Source organism: Vigna umbellata, chromosome 3 (assembly GCF_029865625.1).
Source record: "Vigna umbellata cultivar VRB3 chromosome 3, Vumbellata_1.0, whole genome shotgun sequence".
Lineage (NCBI taxonomy): Eukaryota > Viridiplantae > Streptophyta > Magnoliopsida > Fabales > Fabaceae > Vigna > Vigna umbellata.
The window spans coordinates 734,912-745,334 of NC_142167.1; the positions used below are offsets into that span (position 1 = coordinate 734,912).

Here is a 10,423-nt window from a genome sequence, read left to right on the forward strand (position 1 = left end):
GTTATCAAGCAAGCATAGGAATGGCACCGTTTGAAGCTCTTTATGGAAGAAAGTGTAGAACTCCTTTGTGTTGGTTCCAAGAAGGTGAAAATGCAGTCACTGGACCAGAATTAATCCAGCAAACAACAGAGAAAGTGAAACTGATCCAAGAGCGTTTGAAGACTTCTCAAAGCAGGCAGAAATCGTATGCTGATAAAAGAAGAAGACCCTTAGAATTTGCTGCTGGAGATCACGTGTTTCTGAGGTTGAATCCAATCACTGGTGTGGGAAGAATCCTTCGTCCAAAGAAGCTTTCTCCCAAGTACGTTGGACCTTATCAAATTCTGAAGAAGATTGGAGCAGTGGCGTATGAATTGGCTTTACCACCTCAACTGTCCAACCTTCATCCAGTCTTTCATGTCTCTCAACTCCGTAAATATATGGCTAATCCATCACACGTATTGGAGTTAGAAGATATCCAACTTCGGCCAGATAGAACACTGGAGATGCAACCAGTCTGCATTGAAGACAGCCGCACCAGACTTTACAAAGGGAAGGAGGTTCGTCTTGTGAAAGTGGTGTGGAATGCAAAGACTGGTGACTCAACATGGGAGGTTGAAGAGGCTGTGAGAGAATTGTATCCACACCTATTCCCTGGTAAGCTTTAGAATTTTCGAGGACGAAAATTTTTGTAGTTAGGGGGAATGTGAGAACCTGATAATTAACACACTTAAATCCATCCTCTGATCACTGTTTTAATTCACCTTGCCACGTCAAAATTCCACTCTCTTTCTCTCTGCATGCACTGAATGCCATATGTCACTTTGGAAGCTTCTAAAAGCTGTAGTGGAAGCCAAGTGGCAGTGAGTAACTGCTCAACCGTTTGACGAGGGAGAGAAAATAATTTCTCTGAAAACTCTTCTCTTCCTTTCATGCAATCTTCTTCTTCTTCACGAATTCTGATCTTACATCTTCTCTGTATTTTCTCTGCACTCTTCCATCTTCTCTCTAAAATACCTCACTATCAACTCCTCTGATCTAATTTCAGAGACCATAGACGCCTTCACTGCACCGTGAGCGCTATTCTGATCCAAACCAAACTGAGAACTGAACTGGTAAGTTCTCGTCCCTGCACTTGTCTGTTTTAGTTCATGCAAATCAAGATTTTTTGGTTGCATGTGTAAGTTAGAAGTCTGATCTGTTAATGATTTTGGTGTATTAGATAAGTGGAAGTGGTTGAGTGAATTCTGGATAGGAAGCCGTGAGTGGTCGAGATAAATTCTAAGCATTTGGAAGTGCAGTGTTAGACCAGGTAAGGGGAGCTTTAGTAATTTAATTTAATATATGTTTGATCTGTATGACAGTAATGAATTGTGATGGATGTTTGAAATGTATGCATTATGCGAATTTTGAATATGCGTGATGAAGCAGAATTGAAATGGATGTATATCAGGAATGTTGTATGAAATTATGCAGTGAATGAAATGTATGAGTTGTAATGTGATTGATTCTGCATAATTTGGAATGATTTTGATTTGAACTGTATGTTGATATGATATGTTTGAAACTGGAAGATGGAAGACTCTGTATTTATGGATTGATAATAGGAATTTTGGAATGCATGAGAGTTATGTTAAAGATAAATTCTAAGTTATGAATCATATGTAAAACTGTGAAATTCTCGTGTTTTAAAATCTGGAAAGTCTGGTCTTCTCTGATTGATGGTGTACGCTCGTCATCGAACGGTCTTATACCGTTCGGTTTCACTGGACAATAACTTAGAGTAAGAATTCTTTCATTTGGAGAGGATTCGGATCGAGAACGAGTGTTATTTGTGTGCAGAGTTAAGTTTGAGCGTTCGGCTCAACTTAGCGTGTCCAACCATTTAAAAATTTAATTGAAGGGTATTAGTACGCTCGGTTTTGTCCACCAGCGTTCGTCATAAGTGGCGCTTAGTATTATATTGAGCGTTCGCCCAAAGGAACTCTTGATCTTAGATTGAGCGTTCGTTCTAGTTAGCGTTCGGTCCGACACTGAACGTTCGTTCCCATGCGCGTTCATTTCCATGCGCGTTAGTTCTATTTGGTGCTCGGTCATTGACTGGCGTTCGTCCTAAGCAGTGTTCGGTTTTATAACTGAACGCTCGTCCTATCCTGGATTCGTGAGCGAACGTATATGGTGTTCGTTCAAATTCTTATTTAACGTTCGGTTTTTTTTTATGACAGTGTTCATATCTGAATTTCTTTCATATTCTGGTTATCTATTGAAATATATCTAAATTATACTTATCCTTTTTATTCAATCTCCAGTATTATACTTAGAATTATCCTAAGTATTAATCAGATCTTTTTGAATCAATCTCAATTAAATTCTTAAGTGTTCTTAACATCCGTACATGAATAAAGGTTCGTTTCTTTTGTTCAGAAATGAGGCTGCAGTGCACTGTAATACAGTCGTCTTGATCTATTAAATAGTAACTTGTATTTAAATTAAAAGAGTGGAATACAGAAATGAAGATTTGATTAAGAGAAATTGTGAATATGTACGAATGGTAATTTGAATGGATTTATGAGAATTGGATTGTGAATGAGCGTTCCAAGGAGGAACGTCTCCATGATGTGAATATGAGAAGTAGTGTAGTATGACCATGGTAAAGCTGCTGATGGCTGTTCATCCTGATATTCCGTGAGTGCTCATCCTCATGTAGAGGGGAGTAGGTCATGCGTGGGAATGGCAGGAGGCCCTAGTCCTATTGAGTACTTTGGACTGATAGGGTTAACCTCGGGTGGCAGCTGATGGATGTTCCAGTTACTACACCACCCGTGTGCAAGAACGCCTGTAGATACATGGCATCATACAGTCCGGACAGTCTTTAATTATGAGAATATGAATGAGTTACTGTATGCGTGAATATGTGTTTAATGTTGTATGAACTATATGGCTGATGTTATATGTTAAATTATGTTGATGGTATTGAATTAAATTACCTAAGCTTACCCTTGCAATTTCTTTGTGTTGTCTACTGTTTCTGTATGTCCGTCTTGTCAATGCAATGATCATCCGTTGTGGATGTGAGCAGATGGTGATGCATCCCTTGAAACCATGCTGGAAGAAGAAAATTTGGAGGATGCCAACCTTGTGGACGTTGAAGTTAAAGCTGAGCAGTAGAGGCTCGTTTCTGTAGTAGCATTAGTTAGTTTTCTGTGCTGTATTTTGACAGTTCTGTGTATAGTTTTACAGCGCTGTTCATACAGTATTAGTAGTAGTTAGTCTTTCTGTAAAGCATTTTGGGACGTTGACTGTATATCTCTGCAGAACGTTTGTCCAGTAACTGGTTCTGTACCTTTTATGAATTTCTGAATACTGTAAATTGCTGTACATGCTGTTTTATCGTTTTGAGCAGCTGTTGTAAATGTTAAGACTGCACTGTTTTCTGTAAATGTGATTAGTTCTGATTAATGGTACTTACTATTTATTGGGATGTGTAACATCCCAAAATAATGATAATTACCATTAACCAGAACTGATCACATTTACAGAGATAAACAGTGCAGTCTTAAGAATATTACAGTAGCTCAGAATTTTAATACTTAACATACAGCACGTACAGTAAAATCTGCAGTGTTCAGAATTCATAAAAAAATAAACAGAAACCAGTTCTGATTATCCATTCTGTAGAATTTAAATACAGAATATCAAAATACAGTCCAGCACTTGACAGAATTCCAAATTTTCAGATAAATACAAAACAGTTCTGCAGAACTATATATATATACAACTGCCAAAAATACTGCACAACACACTAGACTAAAACTGCTACGGAATCGCGCCTCTACTGTTCAGCTTTTACTTCAACTTCAACCAGGTTTGCATCTTCCAAATTTTCTTCTTCCAGTAATACTTCAAGAGATGCATCACCCTCTGCTCACATCCACAACGGATGATCATTGCATTTTGACAAGACGGATTATACATGGACAGTAAACAGCACCAGGAAAATTGCAAGGGTAAGCTTATATTGTTTAATTAATACAACATACATACAGTTCACAATTTAATTCACAGATACATCAAACAACTTAATCATAAAATTTAACATATAAATCTATATAAAACAGACTGTACTGAACTGTATGAACCATGTAGTTACAGGCGTCCTTGCACCCAAGTGGTGTGGTAGCCGGGATATACCTAATCAGCTTCCACATGCGGTTAATCCTTCGCCCCTGCTAAGTGAGGGATACGAATGACCTCCACTTGAGGTTAATCATTCGCCCCTGCTAAGTGAGGGATACGAATGACCTCCTGCCATTCCCACGCATGACTACCCCCTTCTACGTGAAGATGAGCATCACGGAATATCAGGATGGACCAAGCCATCAGTAACTTGTCCATGTTCATACTTTACAAATTTAGCATTTAATACAACTGAGAAGCTCCTCCATGGAACGCTCATTCAAGTTCAAAATCATATAATCATATCATGTCGTGTTCAACCATCATATCCTTTCATAATTATAATATCTCCATTCTGTATTTCACTCTCTTAATATTAACGTCATGCATTCTTTAATCAAATAAAATGAACTTATCACAGAACCTTTGATTTCACGTTTCTGAACAAAAGAAACGAGTCATTTATTCACTTAATATGCTTCAACTCTTGATAATTTGAAAATACTGATCTTTAGAAGAGATGAATAATACATTGAAAGATTTTAAGTGTAAAGAATCTAGATAGAACCCAAGGAATAAAACCAGTGATAAGTGTTTAGATACACCAGCAATATAATTGATTTCAGAAGAACAGCACTGGCAGTCCAAGTACGAACGTAATTTAACAATTTGGACGAACGCCAGTTATGTTCGCTCAAAATTCAATAATAGGGACGAGCGTTCAGTTTAGAAACCGAACCCCGCTTTGGAACGAACGCTAAGTCAATGACCGAGCACAATCAGAACGAACGTTGGTATAAACCGAACGTTGGGTAGGACGAACGTTTAGGTATATGACCGAACACCAGTTATGAACGAACGTTCAATATAGAAACGAACGCTCTGTAGACGAACGTTCAACAGAAGGTCGAACTTCATTTAGGACGAACGTTATTAAGGACGGACGCTCTACTTAAGGCCGAACGTCACTCATTTATAAAGTTTTAAATATTTAAATATTACTGAGCTAGACGAACGCTCAGATCATCAACTAGGGACGCTCATTCTCGGGCAGAATTCTTTCCAAATGAAAGAATTCTAGTCTAAGTAAGCTTAACTGAAAACCGAACGGTTTAAGACCGTACAGGGACGAACGTCCTTTATCAGTACAGAGACCAGATTTCTCAACTCTTAACAGAATTTTCCAGATTTCGATTTTTATGAACTTGACAACTTTCCTTTCAGATTTAATACATCAAATCATACAGATTTCAACATTTGGATCATTCCAAATATACAATCACCATACTCCATTTATACAGAATCAAATCAATATACATTTAAATCAAAATCAGCAACAACATATATAATACAATTAAGCAGTGTTCATTCATGACAGATTCAATCGATCTAATCATTCCAACTCTATAACATTCACACATCTTTCATGCGTATCCAAAACAACATGCAAATGAACCAGAATTTATATCTCATATCAGTAAACGTTCATAAGGCTCAAATATCAGATTTCATATACATGCAACTCAGATTATAAAATCAAGCAGTATGAATTAAACATATAAGCTTCCCTTACCCGGATTGAAGTTCCAACTTGTCCTAGATGAAAATGGCTTTATCCAACTATGCTTCTATTATATTCTTGATTCTTCCAAAACAAATCTAATCAAAAATTGCAGAACTCTGAGACTACATACTTGCATGCACTAAAACTCTATTCTTCCAGAAACCTAAGAACGAAATACAGTAAGAAGGCTTACCAGATTGGATTCAGTTTCTGTTTGGTCCAAAATGGAGATCACAGCAGTACTAACATTCCTATGGTGCTGCAATTGTGATCAGAGAGGAAACGTGAGTTTTCTGATAGAGAGAAGTTAAGGATTCTTAGAGAGAAATTTGGAGAAAATGAAGAGTTTGGTTTTCTGAGGAAGAAGATGAATGAGTGTGCAGGTGAAAGGGTTCTCAGAAAACTTTGGTTTTGTTAAAGTAACGTTTGCTTGAACAAACATGTCCAAGACTGACACCTGCATACTAAATTCTGATTTGTAAGTTTCTAACGTGACAAGTGGCAGGTGTGCATGTAAGGAGTGGTGCGTTTTTAATGTTGCAGAGAATGATGGTGGTTCAGTTTTCTGTGCATTGCAGAGGTGAAAATCAGAGTTGAAAGTGGGTTTTTAATTACCCGCAACAGTGACGTGGTGTGTGTGTTAGTGGTGTGATGTCAGGATTAAATTTGCTAATTATCCAGGGTCTCACATTCTCCCTAACTACAAAAATTTTCGTCCTCGAAAATTCAGAATTTACCTATGAATAAGTGTGGATATAAGTCCCTCATTGCACTCTCCACCTCCCACGTTGAATCTCCATTCTTGGCATCCCACACTACCTTCACCAATCGAACATCCTTCCTCTTGTGTAATTTAGTGCGAACATCATCAATGCGGATTGGTTGCAACTCCAGCGTTCGATCAGGTTGTAGTTGAATGTCTTCCAGTTCTAAAACATGAGAGGGATTGGCTATATACTTTCTGAGTTGAGACACATGGAAAACAGGATGAAGGTTTGATAGTTGAGGAGGCAAAGCAAGCTCATAAGCTACTGGTCCAATCTTCTTCAGAATTTGATACGGTCCTATGAACTTGGGAGACAGCTTCTTTGGACGAACAACTCTTCCCACTCCAGTGATTGGATTCAACCTTAAAAATACATGGTCTCCTGCTGCAAACTCCAAGGGTCTTCTCCTCCTATCTGCATAAGATTTCTGTCTGCTCAAGGATGTCTTCAATCTGTCCGAATCAATTTCACTTTATCAGTAGTTTGCTGGATAAGTTCTGGTCCAGTTAGCACATTCTCTCCTTCCTGAAACCAGCAAAGTGGCGTTCTGCACTTCCTTCCATAGAGAGCTTCAAAAGGCGCCATACCAATGCTAGACTGGAAACTGTTATTGTATGTGAATTCCACAGTGGCAAGACCTCATCCCATGCGCCTAAATGGTCCAGGACACACGTCCTAAGCAAATCTTCTAACGTCTGGATGGTCCTTTCAGATTGGCCATCTGTTTGCGGATGATACGCAGAACTCATCTGTAGCTTGCTTCCCAATTCACCTTGTAAAGATTGCCAAAACCGAGATGTGAATCTCGTGTCTCGGTCAGAAACTATGCTTGAAGGCACTCCATGAAGACGCACTATCTCCTTGATGTACAGCTTAGCCAAATTTGTCATTGACATCTTCAAATTCACGGCTAAGAAGTGGGCGCTCTTAGTTAATCTGTCCACAATTACCCAGATTGAATCGTGATTCTTGACTGTGCGTGGCAGATGAGTCACAAAGTCCATGGAAATGCTGTCCCACTTCCATTCAGGAATCTCCAATTGTTGAAGCAATCCACCTGGACGTTGGTGTTCAGCCTTGGCGCGTTGACAGGTTAAGCAAGATGCCACAAAGCGTGCAACATCACTCTTCATTCCCGGCCACCAGAAAGATTTCCTAAGATCTTGATACATCTTAGTCATACCGGGGTGTATGCTAAGACGACTATGATGAGCTTCTTCCAATATAATACGTTTCAGCTCTCCATCATTGGGAATGCAAGTTCTTCCCAAATAACGCAACATACCATCCGTTCCAGCATTAAACTCCTTAGCTTTTTCTGAACCGAGTGCATCAAATATCTTCAACAGTTCTTCATCCTCACGTTGCTTCATCCAGATTCTGTCAAACACATCACTAGAAATTCTAAGATTACAGCACCTTATTACGTTCTCTCCTAATTCAAATTGTAATCTTAGATCTCTAAAATTCTCCACCAAGTTCAGCTCCTTCACCATCATCAATGAGACTTGTACTGTATTCCTGCTTAGGGCGTCTGCCACTACGTTGGCTTTCCCAGGGTGATATAGCAGTTCAAAATCATAATCTTTTAAAAATTCCAGCCAACGTCTTTGCCTCATATTCAGCTCCCTCTGATCAAACAAATATTTGAGGCTCTTGTGATCACTAAAGACTTGGAACGTTGATCCGTATAAATAGTGCCTCCAAATCTTTAGTGCAAAAACGACAGCTGCCAACTCCAGGTCGTGTGTGGGATAATTGCGTTCATGAATCTTCAACTGGCGAGACGCGCACGCTACTGCACGTCTCTCTTGCATGAGCACACAGCCCAAACCTTGGTGAGATGCGTCACAGTACACTTCAAATGGCTTGGACGTGTCTGGAATAATCAAAACTGGCGCGCTCGTCAATTTCATCTTCAGCTCCTGGAACCGTTCCTCACACAGATCAGTCCAAGCGAATGGCTGATCCTTTCTAGTCAATCTAGTAAGAGGAGCCACTATCTTGGCGAACCCCTCTATGAAACGTCTGTAATAACCAGCCAGCCCCACAAAACTCCTCACTTCAGTGACTGAACGCGGGCTCTTCCAATCTAACACTGCTTGCACTTTAGAGGGATCTACTGAAATACCTTCAGACGATATCACATGCCCCAGAAACTGCACCTCCTTTAACCAGAATTCACACTTGGACAGCTTTGCGTACAACTCTTTCTCCCTCAACACGGTTAGTACTGTTCTCAAGTGTTCTTCATGTTCAGCATTGGTTTTGGAGTAGATGAGAATATCATCTATGAACACAACTACAAATTTATCCAAATAGGGTCTAAATATCCGGTTCATGTAATCCATGAAGATGGCTGGAGCGTTCGTTACTCCAAATGGCATTACCACGTACTCATAATGCCCATAACGTGATCTGAATGCTGTCTTCTGGATGTCGTCCTCCTTAACCCTTATCTGGTGATATCCTGAACGCAAATCAATCTTAGAAAATACTGTTGCTCCATGCAGCTGATCCAACAAATCATCTATTCTTGGCAACGGGTATTTGTTCTTGATGGTCAGCTTGTTTAATTGCCTGTAATCTATACATAACCGAGAGCTGCCATCTTTCCTTTTCACCAAGAGTACCGGAGCTCCCCATGGTGATACGCTCGGTCTAATGAATTTCTTCTCCATAAGCTCTTCAATTTGCTTCTTGAGTTCAACTAACTCTGCAGGTGCCATTCGGTAAGGTTGAACAGATATAGGAGCTGCCGTTGTCACCAAATCAATGGTGAATTCGACTTCTCTAACAGGAGGCAATCCTGGTATCTCTTCTGGAAAAACGTCCAGAAATTCACTCACCACTGCTCGTTCCGTACTGCTCTCATTGGACGTCCGTGCTTCCGTCAACCCTCCTAACTCCTTGTCTTCATGTGTCATAATGAGAAAACAGCTTGCACCTTCCATTATATCCTCCCTTAACTGACCGAATGTAACTCCCACACATTCTTCATCATCTTCAGGAAACACTAATTCCTTCTTGCCACAATCTATAATAATATGGTTGGTAGCCAACCAATCCATTCCTAGAATTATTTCCAAGTCCTTCAAAGGTAAACAGATTAAGTTCACCTTATAACTATGCCCCTCAACCACAATAGGACATCTAATGCACACGGTAGATGTTCTAAGCTCTCCAGCCGCTGGTGTTGATACCACCAAGTCAAACTGCAGATCTCTCTCTACTATTCCCAGCTTTTCAACACACGCCTTCGAGATGAAGGAGTGCGTTGCCCCAGAGTCAAACAGCACACAACAAGGCACTCCAAACAGCAAGCATTCACCAGTTATAAGATTACCTGCGTTCTCTGCTTCCGCTCCAGTGATAGCGTACACTCTCCCCACTGCTTGTGCACGTCCACCCCGTGGCTGATTTCTGCCAGTGTTTGGTGGTCTCATCACTGCTCTTCCACTCATGTTACACTCGTTCTCCACGTGCCCATTTCGTCCACATCTGTTACAGTGCTTTCCTCCTACCAGTTGAGGGCAGGATGAACGGTAATGCGGCCCTCCACAGTGAAAGCAAGTTACACTGCCTTGTCCAGCTTGTCCTACAGGAACCAGTGCTTGAGAACCACTTGTATTGGCTGATTGATTTGGACGAGCGTAAGGTAGTCTCCTCTGAACAGAACTTCCCCTGGACACAATTGGTCCCCTACTAACTTGCGGTTGTTTCTTCTGTCGTTCAACCTCTGCCATATTTTTCTCCAATACCTTAGCTCGCTCAACCATACTGGGAAAAGACCGGATACATAAGCTGGATATCAACACCTTCAAATCACTCCTCAATCCGTTCTCAAACTTCCTACACTGCCATTCTTCATTGGCTGCCATCGTATAGAACCGAACAAGGTGCTTGAACTTGTTGGTATACTCTGAAACTGTCATCC

At 40.3% G+C, this 10,423-nt stretch overlaps 2 long non-coding RNA genes across 2 annotated transcripts; one reads left to right on the plus strand and one right to left on the minus strand.

Moving 5' to 3' along the window:
* The first annotated feature begins 220 nt into the window (after positions 1–220).
* LOC148201351 (uncharacterized) lies at positions 221–3,461 on the plus strand. The gene is made up of 3 exons (XR_015785177.1): positions 221–1,094; positions 1,202–1,291; positions 3,059–3,461. It is a non-coding gene; the product is annotated as an uncharacterized LOC148201351 (long non-coding RNA).
* Positions 3,462–5,727: 2,266 nt separating this feature from the next.
* Positions 5,728–6,925, minus strand: LOC148201352 (uncharacterized). Its single transcript, XR_015784635.1, has 3 exons — positions 6,457–6,925; positions 5,913–5,978; positions 5,728–5,814 (listed from the first exon to the last, which is right to left on the minus strand). It is a non-coding gene; the product is annotated as an uncharacterized LOC148201352 (long non-coding RNA).
* Between the last annotated feature and the right edge of the window lie 3,498 nt (positions 6,926–10,423).